At 32.0% G+C, this 22,243-nt stretch overlaps 1 protein-coding gene and 1 pseudogene across 1 annotated transcript in view; both read right to left on the bottom strand.

Annotated features, from left to right (window-relative positions):
* Positions 1-22,243, bottom strand: part of LOC145277628 (platelet-activating factor acetylhydrolase IB subunit alpha2-like) — a 142,520-nt gene that overhangs the window by 84,684 nt on the left and 35,593 nt on the right. The gene's annotated exons all lie outside the window — the stretch shown is intronic.
* Positions 5,654-5,801, bottom strand: LOC145278557 (U2 spliceosomal RNA; annotated as a pseudogene).

The raw sequence follows: 22,243 nt of genomic DNA, 5'->3' as shown, positions 1-22,243 counted from the left end.
CTTAATTTTACACACTTCTCAATTCCTCTGTTCTCATGGCTGAGATGGTTAGGTGGTTGGCTTTTTTCCTCCTTTCATTTCCACCTTCAGGTCAAGGCTTCGGGATTCAAACCTACCTTCCTATTAAAACTTTTTCTTTAAACATTTTTTTTAACACACACACCTCCAAACACCCTTACAACGCCGGGTACCCCCTGCTAGTGATATAAGATAAAGGCATAACGAAAACTTAATTGAAAATACATACTTTCACATCAAAATTAAGTACCTTCTTGCCAACCTCATATATATATATATATATATATATACATACACACACACACATATATATATATATGTATCTTCTAAACGAATAAATGCCAAAGATTTTTTCTTCATTTATCACTTATGTTAATATCAAAATGGCTGTTATTAAAAAAGATCAATAAGTCTTGAACTGCTTTGTGTGCGTGTGTGTGTAAAGCAAAGACCCAAACACAGCTTACAGGAAAATCTGAGAATGAAAATGTATTCATAGAAACAAAGAAAAGTTATAACCAGACTGAAAAAAAAAAAAAAAAAAAAAAAAAAAAATGCATCATGTAGGTAGAAAATAGATGTTCTTTTTAAAACATTTTCCTTGGAAAAATTACTTGTAACCAAATGCTTTAATGAAAGAGGATTGCATATCAAAATGGAGAGCTGGTGATGCCTGTAACAAAAATCCAGAATATTTTAAAAATGAAATCTTTGACTAGCATGTTGACACACTGGTTTCCATTAGATTATCAAAGTCAAGCAATGTTGAACCTTGCCAATACAAGATGGGCGACAAGTTTGGAAAATACTAGGCACCGTATGTCATCTCTGCTAACCGCGATATAAACACTGACAGGGGATCGCACATGAATTTGTATTCCCTGTAAATTTCGACTGTGTTGAAAGCAGAATGCCAGACTGGACAAATACTACAAAAAGTAGGATCACCAGTTATTTTTATTGATAAATTATATGAATTATTACATTAAAACTAAGCTTATATTATTTTACTAGGGGGATCCATAGAAACGCCAATGCTTTTTACATCAATATTCATTTGGAAATCACAAAAGCAAGCCGAGCATGTGCAGCCCCCCCCCCCCTCCACGAGTGAATAAATCCGTTTTGACAAACATTTACTTTCAACATGACTAAAGTTTGTGCAATTTTTTTTAAAAAAATCCAAAACATTATAAAGAAAAGTGAACAAACGGACAAACGAGAGTGAATCACTAATCCAATCCTTCCTTTGTTGGGGGACAAAAAATAGTCAAATACCCTTTAAAACAAAACGAATAACCTTATTTAAAATTGTAGTAAGTTTTAAAACAATATTCTGTCCTCTTACAAGAAAAATAATTATCAATTAAATATTCTTTAAATCAGTAAAACTAATGTTGCTCGTTTTCTTTTTGTAGTTGATGCCATAATTTGATTTTGGAACAATTCATTTTAAAATGAATAAAGTTGGAATTTTTTATTTTTACTTTGCGACATTTGATTAATCATCATCTTCATTAAACAGTCGGTTTTTCTTTTTAAATGAGTAAAAGGTGATAATGCATGTATATGAAATAGCTAAGCGTATTATAAAAATTTAATTATTTAATCACGTATTGGTAGAGTATGACAAAAATATATAAAATATGAGACCACTCGTGACCAGTTTGATCAGTAGTATTTGCTACACACACACAAATATATATATATATATATATATATATATATTAAATATAATTTCTTAATATTGACAATAGTTAATGATTTTTAAAAGTATTTACTTTAAAATGGAGAACAAAGAGAAAAAAAATGAACGGCGAGTTAAAACTCATTTTCTATTATAAAGTAAAAAAATTGCTGATATTTCAGGGTTTTTTTTTGCTTTTTTTAGATGAAGATTTTTTGTATTATTCAGACTACTATTCTCATTTTCGTTATATATGAAATAAAATTAAACTTCTTCCAAAATTCATACAAGCGAAATGTAGTCCGGGAACGAACATTTATGTTCGGTCACAAAGGAGACAAAGAATAGGAAAGAACTTTGACTTTTTTTTTTTTTTTTTGTACACAACATATTTCCTCATTCTCTTGTTACCGCTGTTATGTCCCTCACGTGATCGTTTTCTCAAATGTCATCTACGCCTCTCCAATGATCTCGAACATTATTTCCATCTCTAATGTGATCTTTTTTAAAGTCTTTATTTTTTCCTACGAGTGAAGTCAATCAGAATGCATTTGCGTCCATGCTATGTTACACTAGTATTAATTGTACATATTGAACCAAGGTGTAACGCAAGAGTTTGCAATTTTCAAAGATTTCCAAATTGAAAAAATACATCTGAAGGTTAGAGGTTACATCTACTGAAACAAGATGGAACTTGGCCTTTTGGTCAAGATCAAAGTGTAGTATCTGTTCTTCAGATGCTGCACTTCATTTTCCTGTTCTCTTTCGGTGGAGGAGAAATCCCTCACGACTGAGACAATTTTTATTTTTGTACCTTTTCTCCACGTTAAAAAACGACCCTGGTGTCTAACTCTGTCCCGTGGGGAGGCATAGTAAATAGGTACATCTACTGAAACAGTATAGCATCCTATTTGATTTCTCTTTTCCTATTTGAAACGGTTTCATCCAGTCGTTTTCTTTGTGCGCCAGATTTATACTTATGTGAATATGCAAATACACATTTGTCTTTATTAAAATGGAAGATGAGAGAGAGAGAGAGAGAGAGAGAGAGAGAGACGTATGTAGAGGTGAGAGTATTACTGACAAATACAATCAAACGATATAAAACATCCCAATATATCGGCTGATTGCAGTGTTAATGATTTTAAAATGATCTTTGATATTTCTAAAATTAGAACGATAAGCTGCCCAACACCTACTTTTGATTTTGTTGAGCTGATCAAGATAGCAACAGAGTGATCTCATCTATTGCATTGCATCAAGACAATAAAAATAAAATAACTGCAAAGTCATCATTGGCTCAATCATAGCAATAGTTTGTATTCTTAAAGATGTAAAAACAATTTAAACTTTCATGTTCACTGCTTAGGTCAAACACAGAACTTAAAAAAAAAATGACTAGAGATTTCTACACAGGGGTGGGGTGGGGGTTAGTTTTTAATAATCCTGGTAATATAACTTCAATAACTTTACGAAAAAAAAATTATGAAAAGCTAATGAACAAATCTGGATACAACTCAGGACTACCAGAATAATGGACAATGATAAAAACAGTTAAAATACGAAAGAAAAAAAAAAAAAAAAAAAAAAAATGCACACAAATCCAAATTTTTTATTCAAACGCTAGGAAATGATTAAGTAGGTTTATCCCCATAGAGTGAATGTGGTATTGTGGTAAATGTTGGCAGTCAAGAGTAATCCTTTAAAATACCATAGTTATGAAGACTATGCACCTTCCAACTTCTTAGAGAGCCTTGTGCCTAAATTTGTTTGGATTTGTTTTTTCAATTTTGATTTTATTAATTTTGTAAAATTTGTTCATGCAATAAATTATATAATTAAGGTCAGAGACTTAAAAAAAAAAAAAAAAAAAAAAAAACGCGTGTGAAGAAAAATGATCTTAATATTATACGAAGTTTACTTTTTGGATTCAATTCATTCATACTTATGTAGTTACCACTTTTACCCTTTTATCTTCACTTTTTTTTTTTTTTTTTTTTTTGAGTGATGTAGGGGAAATTAATTGAATTTTTGATAGTTTGAAGGTCTGGTGGATCAGTAATTCAACCCCCTCTTTTTTTTTTTTTTTTTTTAAATCTATTGGTCAGCTTATGAAACCTGTTACAACCTAACAGGGTAATTAATGTACATTAAAACAAAAAAATTTTTTTTGACTGCCTATGCAGTTCTGGTTCCATTTGTTTTTCTTCACGATAGACCCAAAAGACCGAAATTACAATTTACGTTCTCCTGGATCAGTATTTTTACAAACGCTTTTACCTATAACTAATAATGGGACGATTCTAATATTTTCCCAACTTAGAAACAATTACAGATTCTGATTTTTTATAAATCCCTAAACATTTGATAGTTATTTTTGTTTTCTTGATTATCATAAAAACATGTTAAATATGCAGATGTTTTCTCAAATACAAAAACACTTGTGGGGGGGGGATGATCTATAGATTTTAGTTTTACTGGTAGATTAAGAATCAATACTTTTTATTTTATCATTATGACCAACAGTAGAATATTTTGCTTTAAACAAAATAAAGTGAAAAGAATTGTTTTTGTCATCGGAAAATAAGCGCAAATTTTTCCGATTCCAATACCCACCAAAATTCTGATTTTTTTCAATTCATTGGCCCAACACTACCTCTGAAGCTGAAAATGTGAATTCGTCTTTTCTAATGTTTGCCATTTGTGACCAAAATTTCCTTCGATGTACATTTTAACAGCTGCACCACAACTGCAATTTAGCAAAAACAATCCACGGGATGTCGTTTGTTATTTCTACATTTGTTGACTAAATTTGTCTATTTATATCTTTTTATAGTTGAATTAAAATTAAAAGAAAATTAAAATAATACTCTTGCCAAATCGAAGAAAAACAATCAACACTTGGATTATTTTTACTCATTCAAGCCAATGTAATCTGACCTTCATGTGCATCTTTTTTGAACTGGCAGAATTTCTAAATTCCACCCAGGTTCCAAAGTTCAAGAATTCCCAAGTACGAAAAGGTTAGTACTTCAATTCTGTGAAAATAATGAAGATGAGAACAGTCTAACTCAGGGTTTCCCAACCTTTTTCTGCAAACATCTCTCTCCACCAGAACACAAGGATACCTACTACCACCGTACTCCATGCATGCCTCCTTACATAATGTGAGTAGTAGTGGAAGTACATAAAGTGAAAAATAAATGAATATTCATATAGTTTATTCAACAAAATTCTATAGTGTCGATCGAATGGGAACAGTAACAACTATAAATCAAGTGGGTCAATTAATATATCATACTATTGCTAATACAATAATCAAGAAAAAAAAATCTGAATAATCACAGGAATCACTAATCAATGTTGATCAGCAACAAGTTGAGAAACACCTAGTAATGTTAATAGAAGCTTTCAGTTTCACCCTTCTCAAAGGATCTCAGCCCCCTCGCCCCTCATATACCGCTCACCTGAAGTCTTGTAACGCCCCCCCCTCCTCTCCCCGGGATGGGCGGTACGACCCCATTGGGAAACCCAAGTCTGAATAATATAATCCTGATGTCAAGAATTTTGAATCCTGGGATGATGAAGCGAGTAATGCAGCATTGATTAAAGAAAACATTTATGTTCAGATGTGAAAATAATTTGAAAGTACAAAGTACTCAAATGATATACAAAATAAAATGGCTAAGAAAAAAAAAAAAAAAAAAAAAAAAAAAAAAAATTAAGCACCAGTTTTGTTTTATTTAATTATTGTACCTATTTACTATGCCTCCCCACGGGACAGAGTTAGACACCAGGGTCGTTTTTTAACGTGGAGAAAAGGTACAAAAATAAAAATTGTCTCAGTCGTGAACGATTTCTCCTCCATCGAAAGAGAACAAGAAATAGAAGTGCAGGGCACAAGGCCGTTTTTAATGTGAGGTAAAAACCAGCTCCCCTAAAAGTAGGCAAAAAGGGGGCACTCTGGTTACCAAAAATAATAATTGCCCCAGTATAGAGGGTTTCCCCTCCACTGACTGGTACAAATTATCTCAAGTGCAGCATCTGCCGGAACAGATACTACACTTTGATCTTGACCAAAAGGCCAAGAAAAGATTGAAAAACGAAAACGTTTACAAGCCTCTACGGACAAATTTATCTTTAGTTGACCTTTGACAAATAAATATTTCTATTTACTAGCCAAACCAGGGCTCTACATTGCAAGTGAAACAGTCGCATTTGTGAGTGATTGTTCAAAGTGGTGACGAGAAATAATGAAATGCTTATCTTTTAGCAATTGCATTTCTTTCACCGACAATCTTCCAAGGCTCACTATTGAGTGAAAAATATAGTTTCAACTTTTTATAATAAAACGAACAAAGTTAAATTATTTAAATGAAAGTTTAATAGAAAAAATATTTTTTAACAAAGGCTGTTTAATAAAGCATCTGAAGAAATCCATGTTTATACTTTCCAGTATCAACATAAAATTTGTATATTTAGAATTACACTTATTTAAAAATATACAGAAAAATCTTTATGTACATATTCGTCACAGAACGAAAAGGTCATTCTAAAAATTATGTGGATTTTGACTAGTAAACGAAAATACTTTGTCAAAGGTTAACTAAATATAAATTTATTCATAGGGCCCTGCAAACCCATATGATTTTTAGAATATGACATCTTTGTTCCGTGACGAGTATGTACAAAGATATTTATTTAATAAGTGTAATTTTAAATATGCACCAAATTTTATGTCCAGACTTAACGGTATAAACATTCAAATTTCTTCAAATGTTTTTTTTTAAACAGCCTTTATTATTAAAAATTAAAAAAACAAAAAAGTATTATTCTATTAAACCTTTTGATGTTTAAATAATTTGACTTTACTCGTTTTATTAAATAAAATAAAAGGTTGAAAAGACATTTTTGACTCAGTAATGAGCTTTGAAAGATTGTCTGTGAAAAAAATAAATAAAAACACAATCGCCAAAAGATAATTTTATTATTTCTCATCAACACTTGGAAAAATTACATGTGACTGTTTCACTCCCAACACAAATCTCTGGCGTAAGATTATTCTGAATCTCTGCATAAATTAAATGCTTATCTTAGCCAAAAGACTAAGAAAAAGAAAAAAAAAGATACCACATTCCCAATAAATAAAGGAAATCTTTGTTACTGTTTTAGGATCTGTCATTTGTTAAGCAATCCAAGTTTATCATCTTGCAGAAAATGTGAAAACTTGAGAAATGCATTCAAGCTAGGATATTAGTTCCAAAACCATTTGTGGACCTATAAAGTGTTGGGGGATGACCACTCTTCATGGATTACTGGACGACCCGGCCAAATCGACCGAGTTAAATGGTAATTATGTCTATTCCAGGTGGTTTGACATCTGCAAATAAAAGCACTCATCAATACTTTTTTTATCTTGATAAACATCAACAGATTGTTGTAACAATCCAAGAGAGCAATTAAAAAAAAAAAAAGAATAGAAATGAATAGAATCCATCGTCTTTTCAGCTTATCTATAGAAAAGAACGGGAAATAGGATTTCCTTGTTAAAATACACAACATAAATTTTGATTTGTATTTTATTTATGTAAAGATTCAAAGGAGTTGCATGCATATATATATATATATATATATATATATATATATAGTTAGTTATAGTTATACTTAGCTCCTGAAACAGTAGAGCACTCTCCAAAGAATTTATTTCACCACATTAAAAATAGATACAATTTCGAAACATCGCTAAAAAAACATCCCCACACCTAGCAAGCATAGCTATATTATTAAATTCGCATAAGCCTGAAGAGTCCTAGAGTGGATGAAACGCAGAATATTCAGTGTAGCTTAATCGCCATATATATTTTATAAATTACTAACTAGCTCTACCTATGTATTGAGCACTTTTGAAGTAAATACTTAAAGTTTACGCATAAATCTATACTTTCCTATATTAATTTTATATGAGTAAATTAAGCAGTTATATATATATATATATATATATATATATATGAAAAACAACGTCTGCATTTTTAATGATCGATCAATTTTTGATTTTATACTAAAGCTATTCACTTATTCATAAAAAGAAAAAAAAAAACGTGAATAGCTTTACTATAAAATCAAAAATAGATTTCATTTCATAATAGAAAAAACAACCCCAAAACATGAAGTATCAACTTTTGGCTTTCAAACATTGATGGAATAACAGTTTAGGTTTCAAATGTAAATATATGTGGTTGTGTATACACAAAACACACACACACATATATATATATATATATATATATATATACTAGCAAAAGTACCCGTCGTTGACTGGGTTCAAAAACAGCCTACAGAAAATGGACTCTGATTTATGAAAGTATGATAGGTTATGAAAAGGAAGGGTTGTAAAGAGATAGCTTCGAATTTGGGGGTATCAAAACCAAATCAAAATATCATGCAAGTAAAAAATAAAATAGATAAACCCCATAATTTATTATACCATACCTGTTCACACTGAAACACTTATCACAATATTCTGTGGATCTATATTAAAAAACCTTGTTAAACTTTGTGACATATTTCCATTCTATGGAGGTCAGGCTCGAACGAACACCCCATACTTTTATTATACCATATTTCTTCAAACTGAAACATAATTATCAAAGTATACTTACGCAGATAGTTATGAAAAGTCTTTAAAGTTTGTGCCTATTTCCATTCTATGGAGGCTATGTGCGAACGCAGACCCCACCATTTTATTATATCATCCCTATTTAAGTTAAAACATGCTTATCAAAGTATTATGTACATTTATATCAAAAACACTTGTAAACTTTTTTTTTCTTCAATTTTTAAATTTTTGATTTCCATACTTTGTGGACCAGGCGCGTATGTAGACGCCACAATTTTAATGAATCATTATTATGCCAGATCAAACATACCCATTCCTGTGTATGGATACATCTTCCATCATTACATGTGATCAGTTCTCTATAATAGTCAACCATATAGGAGCCTATTCGTGACCAGACACACAGACGTTCAGCTTAAAATATAGATATGTAATTATGCCCACAGCCAAACAACGTCAAAAGTCACAGCAACCAACAAACCAGCTCTTGTGAACTGAGACATTGTTTGGCTGTGGAAATAATAAAGACTCACAGTCTGAAAAAAAAAAAAATAATAAAATAAAATAAAATAATAATATATATATAACACAGGAGAGAGGATGCTTAATACCATTCACTCTGCTCTTCGCTTCACCCACATGAAGGGAAGAGCTCCTCAACTACCCAGGGTTGCGGAGTCGGATTTCTAGGAGTATTAGGAGTGCACATTTTTTTATCCAACTCCTTAAGTCCAATAAATTTATGATATAAAATAAAATATAATATATATATATAAAATATAATATATATATAAAAATATTATATATATATATATATATATATAAAAAATATAATATATATATATATATATATAAAAAATATAATATATATATATATATAAAAAATATAATATATATATATATATAAAAAATATAATATATATATATATATATATAAAAAATATATATATATATATATAAAAAATATATATATATATATAAAAAATATAATATATATATATATATATAAAAAATATAATATATATATATATATATAAAAAATATAATATATATATATATATATAAAAAATATAATATATATATATATATATAAAAAATATAATATATATATATATATATAAAAAATATAATATATATATATATATATAAAAAATATAATATATATATATATATATAAAATATAATATATATATATATATAAAAAATATAATATATATATATATATATAAAATATAATATATATATATATATAAAAAATATAATATATATTTTTTTTTTTTTTTTTTTTTTTTTACATGGTTTTCCTGTTTGGTTTTACCAGTTGCACAATTTAGTTTTTGTAATGTCTTGTTCTTATTTTTGGAGATGTATTTTGTACTGTACTGCTTCAATATATTTCTGTCCATTGGATCACTGCAAATCCTGTCTGGACAGGTGTTTTCGTTGTGACGTCACACAGGATCAGTAAAAGTTCTGTCTTCAAGTGAGATCACCGGATTACATTGAATTGTAATCAGAAAGTTATCCAGTTCTTGAACGAAATGGAATTTTGCAATTGGATTAATCCAGGATCAATCCGGAATTACAATCTTATCCAGAAAAAAAAAAAAAAAAAAGCCTAAATCAATAAGAAGCGCGCTATGCTACTGTAGCCCTTTATAGCCTTTTCCTGTTTTTCCTTCGATCATTTTTTTTTTTTTTTTTTTTTTTTTTTAAACAGTGATCACCACTTATCAAGGCCCGGAAGCCACTCAGGGATAAGGGTTATTGCAAGTACATTACGTTAGTGTGGAGATTTGATGAAGTGTTTACTTAAGGGGGTGGTTCATTAGGAATTTGTTAACATTAGACTTGAAGACATCCAAGTTGTAGTCCGGAGGGAAGCAGGCAGACGGAACAGAGTTCCACAGGTGTGCAGTTCTAAGAAAGAAGCTTTGTTCATGGAATCCGCGTTTTGATTTAGGCACAGATATAGAGTGGGGAAAATTTTTCACAGTGGATTCAGCTAGACGGGTGTTTTTCGTGAAAGATTGGCGAGGGGGGACCAGGGATTGGAGTTCAGACGAGCACCTGCCATGAAAATAACGATAAAACAAGGATAGGCTTGCAACGTCTCTTCTGTGGGAGAGGGTTTGCAGGGTAGAGAAAAGGGCATCCCCCACTAAACCACGAAGTCTATTTTGTACTCTGTCAAGGCATGATAGGCTGTTTTTGGCAGCTCCTGCCCAGATATGGCAACAGTATTCCATCCTTGGACGTACATGGCTTTTATATAGATAGAGAATTGCATCAGTAGTGAGATATCTTCTGGAGCGGTAGAAGGATCCCACCATCTTTCCAGCGACCTTGGCAACAGACTTGATGTACGTGTTCCATTTCAGATCAGGAGTAAAGGTCAAACCCAGAAGCTTGTCAAAACACAGGGCCTCACCCAGACGAGAGCCATCCATCACAATTGATGCCAGCTGGGGATCAGAGCGTTGATGATGTAAGGATAGGAGTTTGGTTTTGGATGCCACATCTTCCCCCACTGAACCACGCGCTTGAGATCAGAGGAGAGAGAATCAGAGAGAACTTTGTCATTTACAGCCTTTGATGTGTTGCCGTAGATGGTCGTGTCATCAGCATAGATGTCAACGAATGATTTAAGTATGTGTTTAGGGAGGTCATTGATGTAGATCAGGAAGAGAGTTGGGCCCAGGATTGACCCCTGAGGGACTCCAGCATTTATATTGCAGGCCTCCGATTTTTGTCCATCTACCACTACTCTTATGAGCCTATCGAAGAGAAATGATTTAATGATTGAGAAAACATTTCCAGTTATACCGTAGCTGGAAATCTTGTGAAGTAGACCCTTATGCCATACCTTGTCGAAGGCCTTTGATATGTCGAGAGCAATTGCCCTAGAAAGGAAGCCTTTGTCAAGAGATTCACTAATTCTGTGGGATATAACCGTCAGCACATCTGCGGTAGATCTTGCAGAGCGGAAACCATATTGTGTGTCACTAAGAAGGTTATTCCTGCTGAGGTGGTTGACTATTTCTCTATTTAATATTGATTCCAGCAACTTACTCATAACACAGAGAAGACTTATTGGTCTGTACTGAGAGGGAGATGACTTATCACCTGAATTCTTAAATACAGGGCAAACTGATCAGGTCTTCCAGGGGGTCGGAAAGCACTTCTCCTTAAGGCAGCGCTTAAATAGTTTTGTAAGTATGGGAGCAAGTTCTGGTTGAAGCTTTTTTAACACTATAATTGGGATGCCATCAGGGCCAGTTGCTTTACTGGAATCTAGGTTTTTTATTAGCTTGGCGACCTCATGCACGGATATTTGTATGTTACCTAGCTTGTTCTGTGTTATAGGAGGAAATATGGGGAGTTGATGGCCTTCATCGCATAGGGTAGAATTAGCTGCAAAGTTCTTTGCAAATAGTTTGGCCTTGTCTGACGCTGACGAGATGACCTCTGGTCCATTGATAATGGTTGGGATAGAACGCACACTTCTGTTCAGGATCCTATTTGTTATTTGCCAAAACTGGTGGGAACCAAGCCGCTGATCAGCTACCTTGGATTTAACAGACTGGGCATATAGCTCTCTTGCATTTTTTAATACTCTTTTACAGTGGTTGCTGGCAGTCCTGAAAGCAGCTTTAGTCTCAGTGCATCTATTACGTTGGTAGCTATGGAAAAAGTGATTTCTGTGCGCGATAGCAGCAGCACATTCTGGGGAGAACCATGGCTGGCTGTTAGGTTTTTGTTGGAATTTTTTAGATGGTATGAATTGGTCTATGCCTACAATTAACCATTCGGTCAGATCTGATACTATAGAGGACACTTCCTTTTTAAACATGAAGTGCAGAGGTAAATCAGATATGAATGTACGGAAGCTATCCCAGTCAGCCATAGAGTATCGGTATACAGTACGGTGGAGGGGTACGTCTGGGGGCTTCTTACATTTCGTTTTTATCTTAACTGATACAACGGAGTGGTCGGAGGATCCTAGAGGAGAATGAATGGTACATGAACATAGCTCAGGGGAAGTTGAGAGCAAAAGGTCTAAGAGGCTTGCATATTGATTAGGTGTATCGGGCACACAGGTGGGTTCGCGAACAATCTGAGTGAGGTCATAAGCAATGACAAAATCATGACAAAACCTCCCCTCATCATCTGTCTTATTTGAATGGGTCAGCCATTCCACGTTATGGACGTTGAAGTCACCATAGATGTGGATGTTAGCCGAGGGATGTGAAGACAGTATGTGGTCTATTTTCTCAGATATGCTCTTAAAGATAGTAACTCCGCTGTTGTGGGGCCGATATAGGGCAAATATAAATGCAGTGGTGTTAGCAAGTGCAACCCTGAAGCACATATAGGGTAAATTAGGATCTTCTCTAGAGATATCCCTGCCACATGGGAAGCCATCCTAAATGTAGGCACATATTCCATGCCCATAGCGATCTTGGGTGTCAGATTTAGCTGTTAAATTGGAGTATCCATTAATTATGAACTCACCTAGGGAAGTGGTCGGCCCTATTCCAGTTTCACTTAGAAATAATATGTCTGGTTTCGTCTCCTGTAATTGGGTTTCAACCTCTGGAAGGTTGGAACGTAGACCCCTGATATTGGAGAAGGAGACCTGGTAGTAGGGGTCTACGCTGGAAGATGGGGTTCTAGGTTTAATCGAGTTTTTATTCATCTTTCCACAAAGGCAATATCTTTTCAAAAATTATTTCTGTATAATGTGTCTTTACTCCCCTTTTCTGATGAGAAGCATTTGGCTTCGAAATGCCATAGCCTAAAGATGTTTCCCTATCCCTAAATATTGTATTCCCTTTTGAACTGATAGCATAAAATTTCATTGTAAATTTTTCATCCCTTTGTTATCTTATTCTATAAATATGGTTGAGTGTAATATGCCAGTATATTTATCATACAAGTGAATGTTAAAACGTAAGAAATATATGAAAAGTATTTATAAAATGCTTGCTGAATAGGTGTGGGAGGCTGGTATATATATCTATAGAATAGATTTTCACATGGAGGCCAAGGAGTCGGGAGTCTGAAGTCAAAGATATCAAAGGAGTCAGAGTTGGCATCCTAGGAATTGGAGTCGGACTTTTACCATCCAATTTTACAACCCTACTACCACCTGCATTTTTCTTCTTTCAGCCTGCTTGCAGATTCGATACATATGGCTTAATTTCATTATTTATAAATAAGAGTTATAAAATAAAAAAAACAGGTAAACATGCCTGGTCTCTCGTGAGTGCACAGTGAACGAGGCATAAAAAGATGACTAAGATCAGCCCCCCCCCCCCATGATTTAGCCTCAAAAAGTCCAAGGCGTTGACATATTTAAATTTGAGTTCAGCACCATGCAAAACTGCTAAATAGACACACAGAGAAAATTTTGGAAAAATATGGTTTTTATTAGCCCTAAAAGAGCCCCTGGAGAACATCCAAGAGTTATAGCAAAGTATAGACAAACAAAATTATATAGAAATCAGTTAATTACAACTTTTCAGAAAGTTTTATAAAAATCCAAAGGATCAATTTTTTTTTTTAATAAGCACAAAAGTGTCAAGTTAAGCCATTTTAACTGAAAGGCACCTAGGGGGCAACCAGAGTTTTCCCGGAAAATCCATTCTGTTACTTTTTTCAATTTTTTTTTTACTCATATTTAATGTTTGTGCAAAAATTCCAAGGCGTAGTTATTGAAAAAAGTGCAGACAAAGGTAAAATTTACAGGTCCATCCTCCTTTTGTCGGGGACGGGGACGGGGGGCACACACACACACAAAAAAAATTTATTTATGGGATCTAAAACTAGACTTTAACACCTGGAGAATTAGGGATGTTGACATGATCGAAAAAAAAAAAAAAAAAAAAAAAAAAAAAGCTTAAGTCAATCAGCGTATGGACTTTTTTGAGAACTTTAAAATTTAAAATCATAATTTGTCAAATGTTAAGTATTTATTGAATAAATTTATAATTTACGAAAGAAAAAAGGGGGTTCATTCCATACTTTTAGTTGACTAATCAAATTTTCAATCTTCAAGTGATTCATGCATTATTTTTTATTTATAATAAAAGATATCCCACCCCAAAACACTAAAATTAGATGTTGACATAAATTTTCACAAGCTCATCTTAATAATAATAATTAATTGAGCTGACATCTGTCTGCTTATGCAGTTTTGACTTTCCTTTTCAAGCCTCCAATTAAATTTTCAGAAAATGTTAAGGTCATCCAAAGGACGGTTACCGACCTTCTTTTACCATCAATAAAACAATGACATTAAAAAATGTAACATTTTAACTGGATGTTCAACTTGTGTAGAGATGTTGGACAGAGTTAATATTACAAAAGCATTATCGTTCATATCAACGAGGAAATATGAAAATTGCTCTTTATAATAGAAATTGTAAATTATGTTAAAGATATGAACTTATTTAAAAAAAAAAAAAAAGACTAACTATAAAAAAATATTTGCTTTGGTATTTTAATGTTTATAATTGCACGGCGAATAAAAAAAAATTTGAAACTGAAAAGCAACTGCATGTAATTTTTAATCAGTTAATTTTTACTAGGTGCCCCAGCGTTGTTTAACCCCTAAAGAAAATGATTTTTTTTTTCCTAATACGTTTAAAAGGCATTTATGAATAATATGAAGAGAGAAATTTTGAAAAAAAATAGCATTTTAGAGTGGGGGATCATTTTCCCCATATAAATTTAACGTAAAGTGATCACCCATTTCTTGGCGACTTAGCGTTCAACGAGATCTCACCAGAGCATATTTCAAGTTTGGCGAGCGTGGAGAGAGTGTGGAAGTGCGGCAAACATGAAAATTTTGGGGGAGAGAGAGGATTACATTTGAAATAAAATAACGATATCTTTAATTAAAATTTTAGTAGTTTGGGGGGAGGGGGGTTAAAACAATAACATGATAAATTTAATTTTTGTGGCTAGAGGGGGAATACCAAATTTCTCTTTTCATATTATTCATAAAGGCCGTTTAAGTAGATCATTTTTTTTAGGGGTTAAATGGCACTGTTTTTGTTTTTTTTGGGGGGGTGTGCAAAATAAAACGAAAAAATTAATTATTAATCAACACAACCTACCTTTAAAAACTAATATATTTAAGCGTATTTTACTTAGATATATCTTAATCTGTCCAGATTTCGTATATATATATATATATATATATATATATATTTATTATAGTCGCGATTTCAAAAGACAAAAAAAAAAGTATTTGGATGCCATCAGCTAGAATGAAAACCAAAAGCAAGACTAGCATTCAAAGCTGATGACGTTACCACTAACGACATGACACGCATACGAATTGATTAAAAATAAAGATGAATGAACAAAATGTACAACGATTTTTTCAATTTTAACCCCCTTTTGGTCCCTTAAAGACTATTTTAACCACTGAAGACCCATAAAAGAACGGTCCATAAAAAATCCAATTATTTTAGGTGCCTAATTACTGCTTTCTCCATTTCATGCAGGCATGAAAATTATAAATCATTGTACTCTGAGCATTGTTTCTGGCAAAAGAAAGACATTAGGACTAAAAATTGCTTGTTATGTGATTCCTCGATACTGAACCTAAATACAGGACCATGACTTTAGGACTAACCAAGAGCAAAAGAGATTAATCCTTTTAAGCTTTACAAGCTTTTTTTTATAAGCAAATACTGGATTTTTCACAGCAAAATTTGTAAATTAATTTCTTGAGACAATTTGTTAGTGAATAAATAAATGGTCATCTTAAAATTACTACGTAATTCGGATAAAGTCATACTTTGTATTATTTGGATTCTAGAATTGTCCACAAGAACTCGTGTAGTGCAGTCGTAAAAGTTACATGTATGGGCGACACTCAACATGGCTGACTGAATGAGAGCATGCTATCCTCGTGGATTAAATAAAAGGTTCTATAAAGAGTTCTGTGCAGATTTCAGAGTTTGACAAGACACCCCTGATGAGAACAGTAATCCAATACAAATAAATCGTCATCTCAAATTCAAAAATGTAAAGTCATTAGTTTGAATTAATCCAACCTACAGAATTTGCACAGATATTGAAAAGCACGAGTATCTAAGCCTTGATGTGGATCAATTTCGCATTTCATCCAATAGAAAAATTGGATTTCCAAAAGTCATTTTCTTTTACTCTAAGGAAGAGAAGGGGAGGTTGGAGGGGAAGCTATTGATTTTTCTCTCCTCACTTGGATGTTGGTTTATCAGCTGCTAGTGACTAGCGATAGAGTCAGTGGTTGTCCTGACAACACCATCCTGAACATTGCAAACAACTGCATCGTATGGTGCAGTATTTTTTGTTGCAAAGAGGCTGCAGTATAAGTACACTAGTGACTAATGCTGCAGGGTTTTTTTTTTTTTGGTGGTGGTGGGGGGGAGGCATTGCTTTGTTAGCAATTACTGTGTGCTGTCAATCAAGAAGGAATTCAAATAAATTAAGCCCTCCCCTTATATATATATATATATATATATATATATATATATATATATATATATTAATTACATAGGTGGGCGTGGGAAGGGAGTTTTCTTGCAAAACTTAGATTTAGAAATATAAAGAGGGCAACCAGACAGATGCGTAAATACACACATTAAAAGATCTTTTAATGTGTGTATTTACGCATCTGTCTGGTTGCCCTCTTTCTTTAATAATTCTAACAAACTTTCTCAAGGAAATAAAATCTTTAACATGTCATTTTCAAAAATTATTTCAAGCTTACAACGAACTTTGTACTTTCCATCGTAAATTGACTAAACAAATTTTTTCACCCTCAAATATAATTAACAGTAAGACTTTCATGCTTATCATAAATCATGTCTGTTACTAGAATCGGGTGATGTCATACAATCTCCAATGAAAATCTTACTTTCCATCGACTGTAAAAAAAAAAAAAAAAAAATTCACGTCTTCTATATTGGATACAACTTTTTGCAAATCTACATAATATGCAAAGTCACTTAACATGTTCGTACATGTTATCTTTTACACGTTTAAAAAAAATTAGATTGTCCGATAATGATTAATCCGATGTTGCTAGAGTACACAATCCCGACTTTACACATTTTAAAATGAATTGTTCCAAAATTATATTGTCCCATCAACTAAAATAGTACACGTTTAAATACATTTCAAAAATTTGAATATTTTTACAGTAAGAATATTTGTTAGACAAACAACTAGATTGCTACAATCTAAAATAAAAGGCCATTTTTTTTTTTTTTAAATCTATTTAAAAAGATGAATTTCGCTTATAATGACAATTGTTTTCATGGAAGTAATTTTTTTACTAATAATAGTGATCCTGCAGGATATCATTTCAGAACGAATGTTAATATATTATACAGACTGATGTAGAAATCACATAGAATCTAGAATTCCCTTGAAAATGACAAAAAAAAATAAAAAACTTGGGGAAAGTTGGGGGGGGGGTAAGAATTTTAAAAAGCGTCACCAATGAATCAAGACAAAAACTAATTAATTAAATATTCTTTAATAAACAAGTGATACTTAAATATGGAAATCTTGCCATTAACATTCATTTATTTATTTTAATTGAATATGAACTGTTAAGGATTAAATAAAATTTAAAAAAAAATTTTTAAAAAAATTAAAAAAAAAAAAAACGATTCTCCTGCCGACCTCTGGAATCTACATAGAATTTTGAACGAAACTTTATTTCATCTATGAAGGTAGCATGTACTCATTTCAGTTTAGTCATGGTAGAGGTCTTGAGTAATTTGCAATTTTATTTTGAATATTACCCGCACTGAGGATTAAATCTTGAACCTCCAGAGGAGGGTTACTTATAATTGAATTTTATTTAGTACTTGACGTTATAGCATGGGTCCTTACATCGACTGAAACATGAAAATAACACTAAAATGAAAACAGTAGTCTGAATAATTCAAATACAAAGATAAATGAATTAGAATTTTGGAAACAATAAATAGATCTAAAGGACACAGAATGCTTATCTGATTCGATGAAGGGTTTTTACTAAAAGTGTACAACCAAAATTATGTCCGATCAATGTACGACTGACTGCTCCTGCTGTTTGTCATAGAAACAACGTATAAAGTTGCTTGAATCAGCAGAGCCGAATTGGCGCAAAATGTTGTAAAAATCTGTTGTATTAATTAAAATAAATAAAATAAATTCACTCATGTTTCAGTCGAGGATATTCTTTGGCAAATATATTTTTATATTCATATAAAAAGTATTAAAAATAAATTATTTAAAAAAATATTCTTTCTTAAGGCAGATAGAAAATAAGTGTTTATTTACATAATGAACTCCTTAACACCAATTTTTCCCTATTCTGTGTGCCACTTTTTTTTACATTAAAAATCTCTGCAAGAAAAATAAAGTTTATTTTTTTTAAATTAGTCGTGCCTTGATTTTACTAATTATTCATGATTAATGATTAAACAATTTTATGTACGTCTAATTAAATCCTAAAAAACAATTATTTGGCCCATTGTATTAGAAAAAAAATTTGTCTCAGTCGTTAAGGGTTTAATTAGTCAACACAACTTTTACAGTTTCAAGTTTAATTTAAAAAACAAAAGAAATAGTCGATAATAAGGATTTCTACTTTTTACAAAGATTTTCTAGTGTTACATTGTTATTGGGTTACAAAATTCAAATTAAAAAAAAAAAAAAAAACTCGGCTGAAAGTTGTGACCGACTAAATTCGTTTTGTACTTTTTAATTAAAAAAAATAATAAATAAACGTGTCAAAGTTGCTTTAATCAGTAGTAGCGGCAATTAAGCGTACATTGATTGTACATAATTTTTAGTCGTACATATTTAGTAAAACGGTTTTATGTTTTATGAAATTTTAAAAGAACAAATGTTATTTAACCAGAATTTTAGAGTCAGTCAATCCACTGCTTTAACCATCAATAAAAATATACTGACCATCTCTCCAATATATATTTTATTTTAGATCTTTGTACCTACAGAGACTAGTATTTCCTGTATATGCAATCTTCAGTGTAGGAAATGATAATTACTTTAAGTTTGCAGTCTGATATTCAAGTCATAGGCTACCATCAATTAACACAGGAAAGAATTCAAGTTATATATATATATATATATTCCCTATTTTTTTCTTTTATTATTGGTTCTTTAATGATCCTATTTCATAGTAGCCTATATTTTATCCTATCCCATGTTATTTAGCCAGTTTTCTTATATTTGCATTTTTGAGGAGAAGCATTTAGTTCTGAAATGCCATGGCCTAAAGGTTTTTTTTTCTTAATTTGCCTTATTGTTCTGATATAAAGTTGTATAACTTATTCCTCATCTTTCATTTAATATGTGAGAGAGAGAGATAAATGACTAAGATTCATATTTTTGGGGTGGAGTTATTTTTCATCTAAAATAAAATTTCTTTTAGAAATACACACCCAACTTTTTAAAAATGAAAATGCTATAATATATAGTATACATATATAAATTATTACTCATGGAAGATTTCTAAGCCAAGATTAGTGTGAAAAAAAAAGTCTAACATTTAGGTTATCAACTTCATAGTCCTATGTCAAATTACAATATATATTGGGTTTTTTTTATTCGTTTTATTTCAAATCCAAAATGTGTTTTAAGTTTTATAGGAAGACAAACATTCCCAGCATTTGTACTAAGAGTTTTAAAAATAAATACTTTTTTAAAGTTAAAAATTATCGCCAGATGTGAAAAATTTGGAGCAGCCCCCCCCCCCCCCGTTTATCTTTCTCTCATGACAGGACGAGTTGACACAAGGGTCAGGAGAGTAGAATTTGAAAAGCTAGTTTCCTAGACCAAGTGCACTCTGGTCTACAAAAAAAAAAAAAATCCGGCGATACCTCCTAGTAGAGATGCTTCAGGTGATTAGAAGCAAGTAACCCCTTTCCCAAAGGAAGAAGATAAAGCCCGGGGGGGGGGGCTGCTCTATAAATCTTACTTCTAGTTTTAACATTGTCAGTCTTTAGGAATCTGTCTTAATAAAACTATCAGATAGTACGAGTGTCCTAGTTCGATATTCAATGCCAGCAGATTCCTCCTACAAAGTTGGTCGATTGTTTTATGGCATATTAACCATTTTCAAGTTATTTTTTTCTAGAATAAGGGTTAGGTGTTAGGTAGATGGTGAGATAACATGATCAGTCATGGCGGAACTTAGGTAGGGCTATGTTATCTCAGAAGACGGCTGAATAGGAATTTATTCCCCGTTAGATTTGATGACCATGTTATTTTTAACAGGGAAGCAGACAGGATATTGCATGTCGCAGATGGGTAGTTCTAGGAAAGAAACTGCTCATGGAATTTTTGTTAGTTTTAGGCACAGATAGAGAGGGAAGGAAATTGTTGGTGGTTGTTTAGTTAAATGAGTATTTGTTGCCAACGTTTTACAGGAAGGGACCATAAATTAGAGCTCAGTCGAGTACCTAGCATAAAAGTAACAATAAAGTGGAAGTGTGAGAGAGGGTGTAGTGAGGCGAAAAGGTAATGTGGATTCCAGCAATTTTGGAAATGCATGCTTCAAATTTTTTATCTTCAAATATTTGTGGTGTTTGGTTTGTTGGTTTTGTAGAAAAAAATTAGTTTCGCCTGATCTAGTAGCATCAGATTCGCTAATAGGTATTACCAAACTAGATCAAAATATACCTGGGAGCAATAGTAACAAAGGGTACTGCTCTATAAATCCTACTTCTAATTTTAACATTAGAAGTCTTTAGGAATCTATTGATAAAACTATCAAATAAGATAGTACGAGTGTTCTAGTTCGATATTCAGCGCTAGAAGATTCCTCCTACGAGGTTGGTTAGGTGTTTTATGGCATATCAACCCCCTTTCAGGTTACTTTTTTTCTTTACTTGGTAGATCAACTGTTTACTTGGCAGATCAACTCCCCCTGGATATCTTAAGGTCATACTCGGGATCACCTCTAAAAGAAAGTTTCTAGGGAATAGTAGTTACATGCAGTCTAGCCAATCTAATTTCCATATTTTATTACTACTAATACTATACGGTAATTATTTTTTTACTATTAATCGAATATTTAAAATAAACTAAAGATTAACTACAACAAATTTTTTAAAATCCTATACAAGATAATATAAACATCACTGTTTGGGAATTTGAAATGAGTATTATTTGTATTAATTGGAATGCTGTTTTTATCTTGGATGCTGTTTTCACAACATTTCAGCCAAAATTTGCTTTGGCATTGCTCCACTAGCCTTCCACACAATTGATGTACACACATTTTAATAAATAAATTAGTACAAAAGTTTTACATATTTTCTTTTAAGTCAATTTGATAAATTATTTTGGTGCTTCTTCGTCATTAGAGCAAATATCAAAATATTTAATTTCAATTAAAAGCCAATGGTATCTACTTAAAGGTCACGTTGAATTAATAACATTGAAAAATGATAAAGAAAATTATTAATGAAAATAAGTTTTACGAAGTCAAAGTAATTGTAGTATGTCTTGTTATTGGCAGATATCACTGAAGCATGAAATCGTCAAAGTACATGCTTATGTAATAATGCAATATGTAACTAATTGTGACATAACAATTAAGTAGATAACTTTTTCTTTTTTTACAAAGGAGTCACCATTTATCAAGGCCCGGATGCCACTCGAGGATAAGGGTTAATGAGTGTACAGTAGTGTGACTATCATAGCAATCTTTAAAAGTGGAAATTTGGTAAATTGAATTATTTAAGGGGATGGTTCATCAAGAACTTGTTGATGACAAAATTGTAGTCAGCCGAAAAGCAAGAAAATGGAAGAGAGTTCCACAGGCATGCAGTTCTAAGAAAGAAGCTTTGTTTATGGAATCTACGTTTAAGTTTGGGCACAGATAAAGAGTGGAGGAA

This window comes from Euprymna scolopes, chromosome 6, assembly GCF_053919585.1.
Source record: "Euprymna scolopes isolate OS-2025 chromosome 6, ASM5391958v1, whole genome shotgun sequence".
In the NCBI taxonomy this organism is placed as follows: domain Eukaryota; kingdom Metazoa; phylum Mollusca; class Cephalopoda; order Sepiida; family Sepiolidae; genus Euprymna; species Euprymna scolopes.
This window is presented reverse-complemented; position numbering and strand designations above follow the sequence as displayed.